General features: G+C 43.5%; 1 protein-coding gene and 1 non-coding gene across 2 annotated transcripts in view; both read right to left on the reverse strand.

Moving 5' to 3' along the window:
- LOC119406426 (oocyte zinc finger protein XlCOF6.1-like) overlaps positions 1–19404 on the reverse strand; it is a 252305-nt gene that overhangs the window by 147559 nt on the left and 85342 nt on the right. The gene's annotated exons all lie outside the window — the stretch shown is intronic.
- Positions 4977–5049, reverse strand: Trnak-cuu (transfer RNA lysine (anticodon CUU)). Its single transcript has one exon. It is a non-coding gene; the product is annotated as a tRNA-Lys (tRNA).

The following is a 19404-nucleotide window of genomic DNA, read 5'->3' on the forward strand; positions in this document are numbered from 1 at the left end:
GGTTCGATTTGGATGCAATTTTGCTACTACACCTAAACAGCCGTGTTTGCTCTTGTATGTACTACAGCGTTAAGGAACAATCTATCGAACTCGATTACTTTTTGCTTTGCATACTAATATCTACACAATATAACACAGCAATGGTACCTCTTAATGGGACCCTGCAACACTTTTCCAAGTAATCATTGAAGGGCTTCATTAAATGAGTTTATTGCCTCACAAATCAACTGCCCAAAAATTTTTAGAATCCGACAAGTACGAGCGGAGTTACAGAGATTTGTGGCACGCTATAAACACTTTCTCTCTCCTTTCGTACCAGTGAGCGTGCTGAAAGCTACGCAGGAGTGGGGGGGGGGGGGGTTGTATGACAAGGCTACAAGAAACTACGTCCGTTCGTCGGCACGCGTCATGACATTGAGCATTTTCTCTTTTTTTTTTCCCCCTAACGCACGGCTTACTTTCAGTATGTTCGCGAGCGAGTGCTGCACTGGCATGTCATGGCATCCCGTGGTGGCCGCGGTAGCTATTGCTGCTATCGATAACCACCGATGCTAACTCACAATGCTCGAATGAACCAACGGCCATGACCTTTGTGTTTATGGCATCATTTGTCGAGAACAGCAAGCGATTTCTAGCTCACTTTGAGAATTAACTGTAAATTTAAGACCGCATTCTGCACTATAACATTTGGCCCACATCCTCAGATGCCTGGACTATCGGTAGGCAGCATTTTATGACCATGCTGAATTAGTGTTGCAGGGCCCCTTTAATATTTCCACACATGAAGCTTATAAAAAAAAAACGAGCTGAAGAAGTTAATACGAAACAAAGTGGAAAATATGAAAACAGATAAACAACATTTACAATGTACACAATGCCATTACAGTTTCCGTTAGTAAACAATACAGGCACACTCTTGTGCATAACGCAAAGGATGGCTTCTAGCTATTGATGCATTTCACACATTTTCTACAAGATTTCTATTGCTTGTACGAGAGGAAAGTGCGATTAAAAATTAAATATAACTGATTCATCAGATAACGTCACAGTCACTCTCACATCAACAAGCAGATACTATATTTCACTGCAGAAATAACTACCGTAAGAACCCGAACAAGCACCCCTTCTACGGTGCAAGATGATCCGACAACATTTGGAGGGGGGGCCCTTGCTGGGTCACGGATCAAATTCAAGATGGCGGCTTAAGAGCCGTACGTGCTTCCAATGAAATGTGGTATTGAATAGGCATGCATTCACTGTCGTTATTAGCCCTCGTCAAACGAATAAAAACACCGAATGAAGCAGTGAACAGCGCGGGAAGGGAGGTGGGCAGGGGGACACTTGCTCGCTCATTGGCGGATATTTCAAATCACCAGAAAAAGGGAGGGGGGCACTTGCTTGGCATTTCACGGTAGTTAACCTGAATGTATAAGATGGCAGTATGCTGAAGCCACATTTGGAAAGTCATAATGATGGCTAAATGATCAAAGTACGAATATGTCACACTCCATAATAAACTCATCAACTAAGAATAGCACAAAATTCGCTTAAAACATAAAACCAAAAAAGCACTCGCATCATGAGGACATTATTTGCACTGCTTCAACTTCACAGCAAAAGCAGGTGAATGATTTTGAAGACGAGGCTGGTGCAATGCATTTATAGCAGTGTCCGAAGCATGCAACTTCTTCGATGCTCCGTAGGTGGAATAGACACATCTGCAATAGCACAGAGATCACTGTTAAAACCAGAAAAAACACTCAGAGCCATAGAAAGCTCGCAGGTTATTTCGCTCGCTGCAGCAGCCATCATTGCTGAAGGAGTGAGCTGAGCCTTTCTTCGTATGACATTCTAACTTGTTGCTAAACATTCATTGCTTTGCCCTTGTGGCAAAACTGACTTTTTTTTATTTTGATTTCAAGCAGTAACCTATAACAGCGAAGAAAAGATCGTGCAGGGGTTAGAAATGCACATATCGAAGAGGCATAGTTATTTTAACAATATATATGATATGCTAGGTATGAGCAATGTACATTATTAGAGGTAAAAACAGAGCCCGGTGCTTGTGAAGATTATGGTACGAAAAAGAAGAATGCTACCGAAAACTTTCACTGCGAACGATGATGTTTTCTCTTGATGTACAGGATGCATATTTCATTATTTCACTCTTGCGTTGCTCCTAGCTGTCCTACTGACGAGAAATGGGGAGGATAACTGCATGCGATACTACTAAGCCTTGAAGCCACACACAGGTCCATGTCTTATAACACCACAAGTGCATGTCTTTTAAGGCAGAAAAGAACATGTTTAAGAATTTCTCGCATGCAAGCAAGCCCATTTATACACTTGACATGTTTCCCAAAAGGCTGATGGGTTCCTTGGTGAAAGCCGGCATGCCATGTTGGGAAAGTTTTCACAATGCTCAAGGGTTGCCGTCAGTCTCATCGCATGCACGCACTCATCTCAAGCAGACGCGCAGATTTCTCGTCCAGCAAAACTTTTACATTCGTTTTAATTCCGATGCCATGGTGTCGTTATATAACACGTTTACCGAGAAGGGAGATAGCACAATTTGTGCCGGTAGCCGTTCATCTTGAACATTACTTGCATGCTATTCTTGTTTCCCATTTTCGGCATGCATGCTCCCCATTAAGTTTTCTCGCTAGTAATAATCTTCCTAAGAGCTGCAAATACTGCCACGCGCGCTTATTTCTTCATTTTTATGTGATCGGAGCTCACCCACAAAACTGTTACCACTTTTTGGTGCAGGCTGCACCGCCATGCTTGGGAAACTTGTCCGATCGTTTTAGATGAGATTTTGCCATAACAGGAGTAGTCAAGTTTACGTTCTGGAGCAACCTTGAGCGCCAGTGATAACACTAGAATTTTATATCCCTCATGTATAAAAGACTATGTGCTCTGCCGACAACCAGATTACTGATGACTGACGTCTGTGCTCATCACTATCGTTGCAGTTTGAGTGTTTCTTCTTTACTCTGGACACAAGTTCGCCCAATGAAGGGTATCATCTTAACTGGTTTGAGTTTGCTTCACCGTCGCAACCATGTGGCGATACAAAAATTTTATACATATTTACGTTAGCATGCCTCGATTCTTTCTGTTCAACACAATTTGACACATCCGGAAATCACTTCGGAAACATGAATTCATTTCAGCAAAGCTAAGATATGGTTACAAAAAAACAAAGATGCCAACCTTTAATCTGTGAGTGTTTCATCCCTTCCCCACCAATCCCTTCCCCGCCTATTCCCAAACTGCGGCCGAGCGCCCTTCCTCTCCTGCAAAATAAAGGTTCAATTCATTCATTCATTGTGTTAAGTCCATATTTTTAAGCGAAGCTTTTTTGCCTCAAAAACTGGCATTGTAGGTGTGAATGCAAGAAAACCTGTCACCTGTGAATGTCGAGAAACGCGGATGTACACAAACAAAACACTCGAAGGTGCGCCGGTCACATGCGTATTTGTATGTGAAATTTTCTAATAATTGATGCGCTCTTGATTCTGGGCTTGTCAGTGATCGGCTGTTTCTGGTAGTCTGATCTCTTATCAAGGTGACTTATCATTTCACGTTGCCACATTTCATTCTTCCCTGGATATGAATGCATGACCATTGTTGTTGCCTGTAGCAAATTAAATGTTGCACTCCTAAACACATGGATGACAGTCCGATTCCAGGCATGGAAAAAGGAAACAGGTGGCAGCATGCACAATGCGACAGAAGGAAAGAAAGAAAAATCCAACAGATCTCACGCATTGTGAGAATCAATTTCATGCAAAGCAGTCAGGTAGTCGCAGCCTACGCCGGATTTTATGCTTTGAGCCAAGCGATACGTGGTGGTTCGACGTGTTCGTGTAAATTGAGTAGTGCATATATCTTGTAATTACCAGGCATGTTGAGTACACTGGCGTACAAAGGGTAGCTCATGGTCCTTAGAGCAGAGACGTCAGTTTCATCGCCACGAATTGCACACCACGTGGCAATGATGTGCAAATCGTAAGTAGCGGTCGTAGGTGTATTTGCACTACGCTTGTCTATAGCTCGACGAGAGATAAATATGTAATGTTTGTTACAGTGATATAAAGGCGGACAGCCGACACTGTCAGCCCAAATGGCATTGCCCTGACATGATGCTTGTATAGGGTCTTTTTCCAAAACGGTTTGAAGCACTGGCATTTCTCTGTGGTAGAATACTTGACTGCATGCAGAATGCCTGGGTTCGATTCTGCCTTGAGCTGTGATATTTATTCTTTGCTTCCATCGGGATATTTAACCAATCGAGAACACCGCCGACCCCGGAACCGCGTTTTCTGTGACATGGGCTCCTTCGGACTGTCTGGTTAAGGTAGCCGAAGTCTGCGTCTATATAGACTGAGAATCAACCGTGGCACATACCCACACACCATGGACTACGGTAGGCGGGTATGTGCCGCACGTGACTGGTGGAAAAGATTTCATGACGCATGTGACAGGGAATCAATGTTATTCATGTCATGACCTGCGAATCATGCTCGTCATTCACATCCCTCTATGCCAATTTTGCTACGTACCAAAAAGCTAGGCAAATGACCACAGGAGTGCCAAGACGTAGGCGACTAGGTAGGTAGATAGATAGACAGATAGTGTGGTAACCATGAACATTGGCTATCTAGAGATAGCGCCATGTTATGCGCAGTGGCAGTGCGCATGGCCCACCTGAGCGCTTCAGAAGGGGCAGCCTGTACGCTTCCCAGGGGAGAGGTGCTTTGACCGCCAAGAAGCACGGACGCTGCCACTTGCACTGGCCAATCGCTGCTGCCCAATCATGGTTGCTGCCTTGCTGCCCCATATCCTTGGGCCAACTCTGCCGTATGAGTCGCCCTAGTTTTCAATAAATTGTTGTTTATTGTGATTTCAAGCCTCCGTCGTCCTTGATTCCACTACGGACGGGACGCAGGAAGCCCAATACCCACAGTTGGTGCCCAACGTGGGACCCGAACTCACGATCCTGAGATTAAGAGTCTCATGCTCTACCGACTGAGCTACACGGGTGCAGACACGGCGATCTCCTCCCGTGCCCTGGACCTTTCGCGTATGAGCAAGGGTGGTGCAGGGTCCCATTCAATACCGTATCAGGGATACACTGTTCCTGGAAGCGAGTGTCCGCAGAGCAGTGTCAATGTGCGCTCGCTCCTTACTCGAGCAACACAAGAACATAGATGTTTGGACTCCCAGTCCCGATTCTCCGGGTTCACAAGTCCTGCGCGAGCCGACTGCGACAGGCGCTCCTGTGATGGGTACTCCAAGGGTTACTTCGCCGAAAGGCGTGACTTCAGGCATAGGCTAACTGGCCAACGCAGACATGAGCAAGTTGTGTGCTACCAGTGCGGTCAAACTGGTCCTGTGAGGTGCCAATGGTTTGCCCTCTGTGTGACGAACACGGAATCTTCGGGAAACTGCTACGGCCAGCGACACTAGACACTGGCAGTGTGTCACGGCCCACTGCCATCAAGGCTATCAAGACGACAAGCGCAGTCATCTGCATTTCTTTGTGTTCGTCTATAATTCAGTGCTGTTTTCCCTTCTTTGCACAATGAACCAACTTGCCCAAGCCTTAACCGTAGTGTTTATCACGCCATCTACCTCATCGGCCTAGTCTAAGCAAATGCAGACACCACAATTTTCATTTCGTAAATTCAGATACTGACATCACCCTTTGAAGAGCAAATTTTTTTTGACAACAGTGATTTATCCAAACGCATAATGGCCTTTCTTCCTGCATGTGATACTATTTGTTGAAGAAGTTTGCCTGCGAAATGCACCCAGTTAACATTGACAGACCGAACACAGGATATTCAGATTACATTGAGCGGAGTGATATGTATGAAAGAGCAAAGAAATCATGGACAAAGTAATCAACTATATTTCCCTTCCTGTGCTCAACCACTACAACACAGCACAGCGTAATCCATATTCAAAGTAAGCCAACCTTTGACATGAGGGCATGTGTGTGAAGTCACCCACAAGCACTTAAGAAATTTTTTTGAAGCGAGATGTGTCTCTAATCCACTTTGTGAAAGGAACTCGATAGCTGAGGTATCTAAAACCTTTCAAGGCAATTTGCGTCCACCCCACAAAAACATCTTTACAGCCTTGACCTTCTTGTTCTGGTTCGCAGGACAAGAGGGCACATGGTGAGAAAGGCTCTGTTTCTGTGTAAAGGATGAAGTGCACTCGACACAGGAAAACAGACGCTCGCCTGTGTGGGTGCAACCATGCCAGTGATGTTTTCACTGAATGCAGCTGGACACAGGTGGCACTCAAAGCGGCGTTCGCCCGTGTGCTTGCAAAGGTGTGCTTCCATGTGCGTCTTGTACTTGGTCACATAGGTGCACTGCCCTCAGGAATGCAGCCCGCCCTGTACGGACACGAGTGAACAGTACTGCTCCGGGGAGGCCAGAGACGAGGAACCTGCAAAGCTGCAGTCAGCACACGAAGGCAGTGCAAACTGTGTCACACGCTACGTGAAACTGGACTGTAGCACCAGACAATCAAGGGTTGCTGCACTTCTATGTGAAATAGATGATAACCTTAGCCTAATGAACCACATGTTACTGCAGTGGCAACGGTACACTGACGCTGTACATGTCTGACACCAAGTTGTCATCTGTACATAAATACTGTGCTTGATATATACACCTGTTACCAATGCATAGAGGCATGAGTTGGATGCAGTTCTTATACTACCGTCACTTAAAACGGCCAAGTTTACTGATACGTGTGCCAGTATATTAAGCACTAAAGCACAAAACTGATACTTCATTCGCATAGAAGTGTCTCAACAATGCCACATGGCAAAAGCATCACATTTGACAACATGAAGGATATGAAGGAAAATGCGAGATAAAGAAGTTAATATTCCACAACCGGCAAAATATGAAAAAAAGAAGAAAAACACGCAATTACAAAACAATTATAACGGTTACAATACAATCAATGTTTGTGGTAGAGGAAATACAGGCATATTACAGCAGAGTTGTTAAACCCGCAGTTTGTTAGACTCGCAACGCAGAAAGACATTATTTTCATCTGGCCGGCTTGGCAACGTCAAGCCAAGTTAAGCATAGCTGTGCTAAGCCAAGTTAATCATAGCCAAGCCTAATTTAGCCTAGCTGAGCATGGCAATACCTAATTACCCAAGCATAATTAAGCTAGTGAACTTATAGCCTAAGTTCTACCATTTATACTTATAGCCTAAGTTCTAGCACACATTCTACCATTTTCAGCAAAAACACATGCACATAACATATTACTTGTAATCAAACATTTCTTGTCAGTGTTGGGATTGATCTAATACATTTCAATACATAATTACACATAGCCAGTAACATTATTATTGAGACAAGCTGTAACAGTTGGTAAAAATTTGAGCACTTGTACATGTCAGAAACTATATAGTAAAACATCTCCTTTCGTGCAATGCAGGAGCATGTGGGATGCGAACGTGCTCATGCTGTGCACTTTCTTGTCCTTGTCTTCTTAGCACTTCTATTGAATGCAAATGCTCAAACAAATCAGGGCACCTGGTAATTTTTCAGTACCACGCTGTGTGTTGAACTCTTCAAAGCAGTGCAGCTATGGCTCAACAACAATGGCCACTTCATTTGCTCAAGAAATTAGGTACGGCCAACGTTTTACACTTATTGCTGGACCTTTCGTAGTGTTTTCTTATGACCCAGTAATAACGCAATGGTGCATTTCAAAGTGGACACAGATATAAGAACTGAAACAGAGAGTAAATAACTCTTCTGCACCATATTTTCATACGACACTGCCCTTTTTTCCTGCGGACAAAGGGATAACTTATTATCCTGAAGAAACAGTACGGCTATACTCTAAAGCCACATTTGGAAGGGCATGTTGGCATGCCTAAACAGCTGAAGCTTTCAGAACCTTGCATTGAATAATGCATGCATCAACAAGCTAACAAAACAGTACAGGTACTCTAGTCATCAAGGTATTCATATCATGAGAATACGAAATGCACTGACTGATATATGCACTTCATAACATGAATGAACAAAATACAACTAATAAACGGTGTAACGAAGAAAAATGATTAAGTCGTATATGGTGCAATGTAGTCAAAATGGCCCCAAAGCACAACACAAAAACAGGAACAAAACAGATGAATGGGCTAAATCCGTAATGAAGTAACATAATTTCTGCTGTAATGTTTATTTAATATGATTGTTATTATGCTGGAGTGCAAAAGCAAAACGCTGGTACAAATTGTTGTATTAACTTACCTGCAAATATTTTTGTCTGAGATAGCTGTATGAACATATGAACACGTGCACTGTTCAACAATTTCGCAAAGACAGGAGTAAGCATTACCAGCTACCTAGCCCGACCTTTCCTTCCCTGAGGCAATGCTTTGTAAGACAGGCACAATTCCATCACGCTGAAGATTGAAAATTAAATACTGCAATGAAACAGATACTCATCTTTATAATAATAATAGACTAACACATCCAAGTACAAGTATGTGCTTTCACTCGTTTCAAGATAACCAATTAGAGGAAGCAGCCAGTAAAAAAGTATGTCCCTGTGAATATCATAAATTCAAGACTCAAACTGTAATGTAACCGGGAATACAAGCAAAAGGTTTCTATGAAAAGTACGGTGTGATGCCATTCTTGGAATGTCCATAGCATAACTCTTATTCACTGCTCTCTAAAAGGAATGAACAGATCCAGAAGACGGAGATGACTCTTAAAAACTCAGCGGAAATGCTCACAGTAGAAACGTGTATTAGCTAAGAAAAAGGAGGCCCAATGCCAGCCTGCCCGACATACTAAAGACCAGTTTATTCAACTTGCACAATGCATTCATAACAAAAAACAGGTGTGCCCCCTGGGTGACAAAGAACAAATATCAATAACGAAACTGAATACACCATACTCCCCTCCCCTAACATTTAGCTATTAATTGTTAGTATTAGTAAAGAAACGACAATGCATGCACACTGTACTTATTTACACATATTTAGACTATTCACAGCTTCTCACTGCCAACTTGATGGTCTTGCAAAATGTGCCTACTTAAGGGGAGACACTGGTCTCGAAACGAAAAGTTTTATTATTGGAGATATTGTAATGAAATTGGGTGTGTATATGTATTTCTTCCTCCTGTTTTCAAAAATATAATTAGTTTTCATGTACTTCAATTAGTTATCAAATTGTGAGAGCATAAGTGAAATCTAATTAGGTAATTTCTTACGGGTCATTAAGACACTTTCCCTCAGTATTTTTAGGTTCTGTTTAAGATGCAGCTGTAGCCAAAGACCTGCCATGTGGAGCTATGCTATTTATATTGTCACTGAGATATATCATCATATAAGAACTTTCAATTGTATTGACATTGTGTAATCTTGAAATGCAATTAGCTCACATTATTGTTCACAAAATTTCATATGTTCATCTTAGCCACAAAAAAATAGCATAGCTCCACAGTCCTATTTCTTACGAATTCAACGGTATAAAATTTATCAAAATTACCTTACAAAAACATAATGAAAAGATCCGTAAGGCTGGTCAAGTTGGCAAAAAATGTGAAGCTGAGAAAATCGCGTTTGAAGATTGACACGCACTGTATAAATTTCTAAAAGGAACCTTTAACCATAAATTTTATTCACATGTTCCCCATCTGTTTCCCTTCAAAACAAAACAGAAAGTGTCTTGTTCCACCCAAGGAATCATATCTAAAAAAATTTTCCAATGTGCAAAGCATGATCAAAACCCCACCATGACAAGCGGCTGGGGGGTTCTGGAAAAGCCATGGGGTATGAGGCTCAAGCGACTGGCTGCTCATGTCTTTTCAGTCTTTAGGAAGAACCTTCTAGATGTTAGGCAGCATGTTACCCTGGGTAATAGGTTGCTATGCTTGAGAGAATACCTTCAAAGTAGTCCAGGACTGTAATCTTCAGTTGCACCCGTTTTGTGTCTCCTTGCAAGAGTCTTTTTGTGTTGGTGCTCTTCAGATGAGTTGCATTTGCCTTGCGTAAACGCAGAGAGTCTTTTTCTAGGCTGTGGTCCCAGGGCACAGCCGAGACAAAAGTTTGAGTAAACAACATGGTCAATTACAAGGCCAGTGTAGAGCTCAATGATGCAGCCCACACCTATGTGTGAGCTCCGACCTCGCGTCATCCATGAGCCGTCGAACACAACATCGATGTTCCCTATGGGGTTCAGGAAGTCTGTATACAGCTCTTTTATTACTGCCACACTAGCAGCTTCACTTTCAGTCGCTGTGTTTTCGCAGGCTTTCACTAAACTTTTTAGGTGTCCCTGAAACGTCTTGTGGTGCAAGCCTCGGTGCGAAAGGTTCATACACGCACAAAAGTCCGAAAGGGCAGTAACACCTTTGCCTATCATCTGTATCCCCTTCATGGCCCTCATGTTGACTTCGAAGGGAGTGATGGTGGCAGTTCCGCTCACTCTCGGAGAAGAAAATTGCTTCTTCTCGAAATCACAACTGCTGCAAGAAAAAATAAGCTTTACCGCAAGGCCGTACTCCTTGTCCGTTGCCTTCCTCACGCTGAGACTTTTTGCGTCGCATTTGTCGCACTTCGCTTGTGCAAAAAAGTTATTCAAAACTTTCATATCGACGAGCAAAAAATCGGTCCCGGCGTCACCGGTCTGGCACTCCGCGCTTACTCCAATAAGGTCGAACTTGCGCTGGGTAGCCGACTTTCCAGACAGAACGGTCTTCGTTTGCGCCGATCTCTCAACTCGCTGCGCCTGCTCCGCCGTTGAGTAGTACGCGGCATCAACCCGAAGTGTTTCGCTAGTCGAACTTGGTCCCACGGTGTCGTCAGTTGAAGTTCCCGGCAGGTCCAAAGGGTCCGGCCGCGACTCCAACTCCGCTGCCGACGGTGCACTTGTAGCCGGCGCCTTCTTGTTCCAAGCCCGTTTTTTTACGGCTTCCAAAAGCTCGTTGCGTCGATGGTTTCAGACGAGAGTCTCCAGGCATCTCGATCGCGTGGAAAAAACTACCGGCACAAAGTAGAGACACGGTCCGTCGAGAAACACGCACGATCGCAAAAGCAGGCGCACACAAACGGACAGCCACGGCGGAGAACCAAACACAAAGAAAAAAAAAATGACGTGTCGGTCGCGCCAGCCAATGGGAGACTCGGAAAGGCGCGCTTGAAAAGCGCGCCGCGTGAGAGCCAATCAGTGGCCTGGAAACGACCTTCAGAAAACCCGCGACGGCGGCCGTTCTGCTTGAGCGACGCCATTTTGAGATGGCGCAAAATGTGCACAAAGAAAACAGCTTCAAATCTAGCCCAAGATGGCGGCGCTCGGCCCGCTGCAACGCTCATGGCGCGCGCGGGAAGTTCGAACAAATTTCGTCCTTTTGGGGACATTTTAGTGCTGCCGGGGTGCTTTGAAAGCCGATTTTATCGCGTTTCCCGACCGAATTTAGCGTTAGCAATTTGAGAGTAGGTGCTCAGAAGTACAAACGCCTCGAAAATAAGCTTTGCGAAAAATCGATTTTTTGACCATTTTTGACCGTTCCAAGACCCGCGTCTCCCCTTAAAGGGGACCTCCAACACTATTCAAGCCCACATTTTTTTTACTTGTGGGTTAAATAGACTGAAGGATGGAAATATTAATGCAGCGAGAACGGGTGTGACAGGAGCACGCAGTCTGAAGTTATATAGCCTAGAATATTCAAAAGAAAAAAAAAAACGCCATTTGTCAGCCCGATTTCCATGGGGTCATATGACCACATTTCACTCGCCACTGGCATTGCAAGGCTCATCAAGTCGAAAGAGCTTGAAGGTCCCACGTAGGGGAAGCTTGCATTGTTGTCTGTTCTTTCCAGTGCAGCGATCAGACCACTACCACAGTAAAAAACAAGATTGCGCCACGGCCCGAGAAAAACGGCGAGGTAAATGACAATGCGTTGAGGTGAAAAATATTCACCTTTCAAACACCATAACACTCACGAGTGCGCATGTACAAAATGAGGCTGCTCAGGAGGGTACAGGCAAGAAGAAAAATTTCAACATAACAACGAACCTTGTATGTGCATTTCTATGCTCGGAGGCCACAGGCTAAAAAGCAGGCAGCGCTGCTACTGTGTTTCCAAGTTTCGCAGCCTTCATTTTTTAACGACACACTCTGTTTGCGTTAACATAAAAAGTACAGCAAACTAAGATTTCTCGAACTTGCACCACTTCAACAACAATCAAGAGTTTACCATATGTGCAAAACGAGGCAGCTCGCGAACGTATACAAGCAAGAAGCAAAACAAGCCTTTTGTATGGTCATCCGACTCCTGCAACCAAAAGCCAGAGGCAGAATAGCACCCAACAGCTCTATCGTGCTTTGTGGTAGTGTTTTCTTATCTTTTGCAACAGCAGCTATCTCATGTTTAGTGCAAAAGCACGCAAAAGAAAGCCAGATAATATTCTCTTTTTTGATGCATTGCCTCGATCACTTGTAAGGTTACACTGATCCAATAAAAGATGCTACGTTGATCTAATCAAAGACCTGCGCTCTTCTCCATCATTTACACTTCCAACAGCTATATCCTGCACAATATGCGTTGATGAAGTCACCAGCGATGTAGTGATTTCATTGCGTGTTTAAAATATTAAATATATTGATATTGGTGCTTTGAACTAAGCAAAAATTATACCTGGCAACTAGTCTACGCAACACACAAATAAGAAATAAGTTTTTCAATCAGCTTGGAGGGACCCTTGAGGACTGATGGAGCAAACACAAGCAAATTATTAAGAGTCAGGTTAGATTGAGCGCAGTGATTCACATGAATAAGCAAAGTAATCGCGGAAAAAGTAATATACTTTATTTTCCTTTCTGTGCTCAGCCTAGCAGCACAGAACTGCATAACCCACATCTAAGGTAAGCCAGCCTTTGATATAATGGCATGTGTTTGAATCACCCACAGTCACTTAAGAAATTTCCTTAAAGAATGACGGATCTCCCTGTAAGCAACATTGTGAAAAAAACCTAATAGCTGAGAGATATAAATTCATTCGAAAGCAATTTAGGTACACAATAAAGAAATCAATCCAGTCTCATAAAAAAAAGCCTGCGTGCTCCTAGCCTTTAGAGCTTCTTGCGTGCAAGACAATGACCCACGTGGCGGGTGAGGCTGTTTTTATGCGAAAAGGATGCATTGCAGTGGTCACAGGAAAAGGGGCATTCTCCTGTGTGGGTGCGCATGTGGTCGTTAAGGTTCTGTTTATGCGAAAAGGATGCACTGCAGTGGTCACAGGTAAAGGGGCGCTCCCCTGTGTGGGTGCGCATGTGGTCGTTGAGCTTATCTTTCCGCGAAAAGGATGCACTGCAGTCGTCACAGGAAAAGGGTCGCTCTCCTGTGTGAGTGCGCATGTGTTGCACGAGGTTACTTTTACCCGAAAAAGATGCACTGCAGTGGTCACAGGAAAAAGGGCGCTCCCCCGTGTGGGTGCGAATGTGCTCTGTGAGATGAGTGTTCTCAGAGAATGTAGCTGGGCACAGGTGGCACTGGAAGGGGCGCTCGCCCGTGTGTTTGCGAAGGTGTCTTTTCATGTTTCTCCTATCCTTGGTCACGTAGGTGCACTGCCGGCAGGAATGCAGTCCACCTTGAAAGGACACGAGTGAATGGTACTGCTCCTGGGATGCCGAAGACAAGGAACCTGCAAAGCCACGGGGAGCAGAGGAAACCAATGCAATTCATGTATAGTACACTGCATAGAATTCAACTGCAGCACCAGGCACGCAATAATGGCTATTGCACTGGTAAGTGAAGTGCATTACTGCCTACACAAACTGCATGTTATTGAAGTGGTTAAACTGCAGTGACCCAGTACATGTCTCACAAGAGTTCTGCTCTACATCGCAGCATATCGTCTGTAAATGAATATCATATGAGATGGACGCTTTTTTTTGTCTGAATATTATTGATACAATCTAGCAACCCTCACAAAAATGACTTAACTAAGACTGAAAAGTCTCCTTCGGAAATTGTCACATTAAGTGGCAAAAGGCATTGCAATGCCACTTCCAAATGTGCTACTCAGTCTTTATTAAACATTGCATGCTTTCATGGGGTTCATTTTTTGGGTGCGTGGTCTATAATTTCCAGTGATTCACAGACAACCTACACCTGAATTTGTTAATCAGTTGAAAGCTGAAACAGTGCAGCAAGGAGAGCTAGTGCTAAGGAAGAAAGGATGTGTTAAGATGTCCCAGATCAGTTAGCAAAGGTGTGCCTTAATTTATTTTCAACCGCTGCTTTAATAATTAGACAAGTGAATGGTGCATAAATATGAAATTGTTGGCAAACGTGGATACATGACCAAACTGTACAGCACTTTATCTTCTTTAAGCTTTGCTCACCTTAGTTAAGTCAGTTAAAAATCTTACCGTAGTTAAGAATCTGTATCCACATACAGATTCAAATTACGTTATATACAAGGGCGAAATGGAGGGGGTGTGCGTCATATTCTTTTTGACTGTTATAGCTGAAGGCTCAGTAAAATGGATTAAAACACGATGCATTAGACAATGGAGCACTAAGGCAACTAGAAAATAACATTTATTATACCCTTCAATGTTGTTATATAGACACAGGAATGAAGCAAATGACGGTGCCTACAAATGTCGCATAAAAACCACACTTTCGTTACATCCTCACAGAACATACATACAAAAAGACATGTTTGCCGACATGAATACTGGATCTTCCAGAAAACAAAGAAGTGATTTTAGGCAGTCTGTCCACTACTAAGGTAACAACAGTCAATTAAAAGAAGAAAATTGCAATGTGAGAACATGTGCAGTTGAAAGAACTAAGTTGAAAAATGTGAAATCATGGACAATCCATGTACAATCTGCTTGCAGCTCAATAAAAATATCCTCCTTTGCATCCAAAAAAGTTCAAACTTCATGCAGCATCTAAAGCACCCTTGTATGGCTGCATATTCTCTAAAAAGCATAATAAAAAAGAATGCAGTATCACACCTTGATGACATGACAGTGTAATTGGTAAGGATAAATGCAATGCTAAATGACACTGTGAAGCAGCAACACAGAAGAGCATATCTAAAATGATAAAATGCCATGACCTCTCTTGTTTTCATAGCAACATTAAATATCAGATATTTTAAGCAACTCGACATAAGCTAACAAACAACGAAAACACTTATCATCCCATGATTATTGCAAGTGGAAACAGCATACGCATTTAAATATTGCTCACGACAGTGTGGTCACCACAATTCTGGCCACAAATAAATTTACTTAGCTACACGGAAACTCCAAAGTTGTGCTTCATGAGCAACAATAATGACAGTCTGAGCAAAGGAAAAAAAAGTGAAGTTTAACAGACTCTCACTATGTCAAATGATGAGCTAGAAGACTGCACGGTACAGTGTGTGTCATGCATGGCTGCATTCGGAGTGAAGACACACAGTCCAAGTTAACATCACAGTCTTGGCAACAACTAATATGCATTGCAAGGACAAACAAGATATACTGATACCTCAACCCACATCCCAATAAAACTTTTGAGCGATGAAGCAAATGTGCAAAATCTGTGTGAGAATTAATAAATGAGCAATGATGGATAAAAATAAGCAGTTCGATAAATAGAAAAGAAATGCAGGGTAGGATGTCCTTGGTAACCCTGCTAAGTTCCACATGGCTTCACCCAGAGCAAACAACAAACTTGTACAAGTCCCAGAGCTGACTAGATTTACTTGAATTTTGGCAGAGATACGTTGATTTAAAGGTGTCCCCATACAGCACTTGCATGGGAGAGACTTCGCAATGCACTTCAAAGAGAAAATAGTGCACACTCCCATGGACTCCACTGACAAAACACAATCTAATTTTGCCAACACTGAAAGAGAGGACGGTGAGAGTGAACATGGCTGCAATTGCGGCTACTGCTGATTGGTATGCTGTGGCAGGAATGTCCATTGCAGCATGCTTTCAAGGCACGATGTGCCACTCAGGCATAGAAACTCTGGATGCGGCTTCGGTTCTGGTCCTGACCACAACTTCCACTGCAACTGAGCAAGCAGGGTGTGGACAACTTATGGGAACACACTGGCAATGTTTGAAGCTGATGACCTGTTCGAAAGGGTTTAAGGACTTGCAAAGGCACTGTCTGAACCTGCGTCAAAAAAGTCCAGTTAGGAGTGCCAAAACTTGCTGCACTAGTTAAACAGACACGTAAAGACATTGTAAAATGTATGCATCACCAAGTACATAGCTTGCACAAATCCTGCGTAAAAACAGGCACAATTTTTTTTCTGCCGATGAGTGAACGTTCAACACTGCAATGAAAGTTCATTTTTCTTTCCTATTCTGCAAGACTAACATGGCAAAAAGTAGATATGTAATTTCACTCATTCCAAAATAACCAATCCAAGGCAGCAGTCACTAGACATGGTAATATTATTGTCACAATCTTAAATTCATAACCACTTCAGCTGCAACTGTTGCTATCGCATGCATTGCATTGGCCTTCCAGCAAAACTGACTTTTACTTCTTGCTTTTATGCAGCAAAGTATGATAAAGAACAAATGATTGCACAGGGGTTAGAAATGCACCTACTGATGAGCAATAATTACTTTAACAATATGTATGAGATGCCATGTATAAGCAATGCACATTAATAGAGGTTAAACTATGGCCTAGTGGTTGTGACGATTATGGTACGAAAAAATGCATGTAGTTGCACTCAACGTGAAAGCTGTATTAAGCATGGAGTAGTGATTCGCCTGTCCTTCAGCGACGCTCGCATTCATGCGCAAGTTCGTGCTGGCGTTCCAAACATGCAACCTGCTCATGGCAGAAATGGAACCTTCATTGGCGGGAAAGGAAACCATTTGAGATGCAGTGGTGCCATCTCCCCTCCTCCTCACCCTCACTTCCTTTCTCCGACCAATGATATGCTGCACTATACACAGCTATGCTAAGCTCTGCCTTTCGCCTCCTCCTTTCCGTCCTCCTCACCTTCACTTTTCCTCATCCCTTTTCCACACCCACTTGTTATACCGTACCACCCGCTCGTATACTATACATGGCTATGCTATGCTATGCCCTCCCCTCCTGCTTACATTGTTACCCTTTTTATACTGCACGGCTATGCTATGGTCTACTCTGCCCCTCCTCATCACCCTCTTTTAATACCGTACTGCACACAACTATGCGATGCTTTACCCTCCCCTCCACCTTTAATTCACCCTCACCCTCACTATACTGCAGCACATATGGCTGTGCAGGCTTCACTTTCCCCTTACTCCTTTCTGTCCTCACCCTCACTTTCTTTTCCACCTGAGAGCTACGTATATTATACACGGTTATGATATACCTCACCCTCACATCTCTCCTATTCAACCTCAATTCTATTTCACGCCCCCTTGCTACGCTGTACAAAATACGGCTATGCCATGATTTACCCTCCCCCCATCCTTTCCCTCCTCCTCACCCTCATTTCTCTATCCTGCCCCCTTGCTATACATGGCTATGCTATACATTGTTTTGCCTGCATGACACAGAGCTGCGAAATAAGCTGCCAGCATAGGATGACAGCACACACGCTCCTTCCCTCCTCCTCAACTTCACATCCCTTCTCCTCACCCTCACTTCCCTTTCCCACCCCCTCGCTATACATGGCTATGCTATACGTGTAGTTCTCTCTGCGTTACGCAAAACGATATGAGACGACGACAATAGCATACAATGACTGCATACCACATCACGCGCCTTAAAGTTCTCTGCACACGAAGAAAGAATGCTCTTGAAAACTTGCACTGCGAACGCTGATGTTCTCTCTCGATGCACAGGACGCCTGTTTTATAATGCTGTAGCATTACTGCAAGCCATCCGACCACCAAGAAATGGGAAGGATAACTGCATGCAATACTACTAAGCCTAGACACAACCACGCATATGATGCCAACATACAATAATGCCAAGGAAAAGCACAGCGAGTGTATGTAGTTTTTAAGTGATGTGCAGATAGTATCACATAAAGAGAAAATGAATTCAAGTAGACAACACAACTCGCCACGGACAGGAGCCAGACGAACGACGTTTATATTATGCGCACGCAATGCTCTGCAAACCAATCTAAGGTGGCCACATCCACATGTGGCTGTCATAAACGGTTTTTACAAAAGCCTTGATATATCTGGGCAGTTTTATGTATGCAGTGCTGAACTATTTAAATGCCACACTTGGCCCACATAATGGCTGGCGAATTTTTGTGGCACCAGTGAGCACTGGGTGATTGCCTGGTGGTCAAATGCCTACACAATGCTGTCATTTTCATTCTGCACCATAACGAGCCAACACAGTGTCCCCAGTGTTCAGTGATGGCTCAGGTGACTGCACGGCTGGTACATGGGCCAATTACCACACTTCAGTTGCTGAGCACTGCTTACAATGCACCTTTGATCTTTCTTCAATATCAGAGGCTTCGTGTGCTTGCAGAATACGCTGATGTGCATTTGAATGAAGCATCACAGTGGGAAAAAAACAGGCGTTTCGAGAGTGAAGAGTTCTTCAGTTAAAACTGCTGCAATGTCTTAGGTTCTGTTGGTAGGCCATCGTTCTCTTGCCAAGTAAACTCTCAGTTAGAAAAAAGAAAGAGCAATCAGCACTGGTAACAGCCAGGGTGAAGCGGGCATTGACACTTGCCTCTCGCATACACCTTTCCCACTAGGATCAAATAAACTGAACATACCACAACCTACAATACTCAAGAAGATTTCCACTAGACGAACACGCCACTAGAAGTTATGAGCTTGAGCCAATTTTTGCAAGAACGAAAACTTCCAAACACAGTTTTTTTATGCGGACTGATTCTGACTGGAAAAGTCTCCCTGAGGCCATCTTCCAGTCCCCTAGCTTTGTCAAATCTTTAGAAAAGCTTTTAATTATGTATATGTACAACATTTTTGCTTTATTCATTAAATTTTTTGCTCTACCACTGCTGTGCTACGTTATATTGGTATCCATTGTACTGCCCCTTCAGCATGGGCCAGAAATGTTGGTCCGCAGTGTCATGACATAAATAAATGTCAAGCTCATGGTGCTTAAACGCCTCCCCACGTCAGTCCTACTCCCCCCCCCACAGTCCGCATTTTTGTCGTGCTATCATATGTCCCCGATGAAAACAGTATAACCTAGTAATCACCTAGTCAGCACTAGAAAACATTATAGAATTCCTCTTTTCATGCTTGAACATGCATTTTAGCACAAACATGGCGAACCCGGCTCCCTGTCGTACAGCACCCATCCAACCAGAGTCACACATGCAACCCACACAGCCCCACCAGAAAAAGGCTATTTGTAATTTTATTGAAGGTG

This window comes from Rhipicephalus sanguineus, chromosome 10 (genome assembly GCF_013339695.2).
Source record: "Rhipicephalus sanguineus isolate Rsan-2018 chromosome 10, BIME_Rsan_1.4, whole genome shotgun sequence".
Taxonomy (NCBI): domain Eukaryota; kingdom Metazoa; phylum Arthropoda; class Arachnida; order Ixodida; family Ixodidae; genus Rhipicephalus; species Rhipicephalus sanguineus.